A 1,194-nucleotide genomic window follows, 5' to 3' on the forward strand; every position below is an offset into this window, starting at 1 on the left:
TAAGTGAAATAAGTCAGTCAGAGAAAGACAAGTATCACATGATCTCACTTATATGTGGAATCTAATGAACAAAATAAACTGATGAACAAAATAGATCCATAGACATAGAAACATGGAACAGACTGCAGAATCTCAGAGGGAAGGTGGGGGCGGGTGGATGGGTGGGTGGAAAGAAAGCAACCAAAGAACTTGTATGCATATATGCATAGCCCACAGACACAGACAATAGGGTGGTGAAGGCCTTGGTTGGGGGGCAGGGGTGGGCTAGAAGGGATCAATCAGGGGAGAAAGTGGACACATGTACTACTTTCAATAATAAAGATATTTTAAAAAGAATGAACAAATGAATTGAGGTCTCCCTTCTCTTAACTTATAGCAGTGACTTCTTTTGTCCACTGTGGGTCATACCTATATATAATTTTGTTTTTTTTAAATCTAATGTTATTTTCTCTTTAAGAAATTGTAAGCCCCAGAGACAAGGATTCCTTTTTAAATTTTTATTTATTTATTATTATTTGTTTAAACTATATTTTTATTGATTTCAGAGAGGGAGAGAGAGAAACATCAATGAGGAGAGAGAATCATTGATTGGCTGCCTCCTGCACGCCCCCTACTTCAGATCAAGCCCGCAGCCGGGGCCTGTGCCCTGAGCAGGAATCGAACTAGCGGCCGCTTGGTGCAGGGGAAAGGCTCAATCCACTGAACCACTGGTCGGCAAGGCTGCCCTTTGATGTGTTTCTGTTTCCCAGGGCCCTGATTGCAGTGCCGGAGAGAAAGAGTGCCAGTTTTGTACTTGAGGGTTGAGCCAGCCCTCTCACGAGTGCTGGGGTAACGTGCTGCACAGGAGGAGAAACTGTCTGGTGGGTCACAGCAAGGTCTTCGGAGTCTGCTGCTCACTGCCCGAGTTCTTCCCGTCCGCTCTCCTTCGGGCTGTGCCGCTAGCCTCAGGCCAAACACCTCGGCCAGCCCAGCTCCCACTGCTCCCCACTTGTTCACTGCCAGTGGCAGGCTCGGGGCCCTCCCTCAGGTGAGCCTCCCTTGCCTCCTCCTTTTCCAGGTTGACCCTGAAGGTGAACCTTTGGCCTTGCCGTCAGCCTGCAGGCCTGGTGATAGCAGAATAGTTTTCTTCTTTTTAAGTTTATCTTTATCGTTGGAAGTCTTACAAATGTATTTTTTCTTCCCCTATTCCTCCCA

This window comes from Myotis brandtii, unplaced genomic scaffold, assembly GCF_000412655.1.
Source record: "Myotis brandtii unplaced genomic scaffold, ASM41265v1 scaffold1460, whole genome shotgun sequence".
NCBI classification, from domain to species: domain Eukaryota; kingdom Metazoa; phylum Chordata; class Mammalia; order Chiroptera; family Vespertilionidae; genus Myotis; species Myotis brandtii.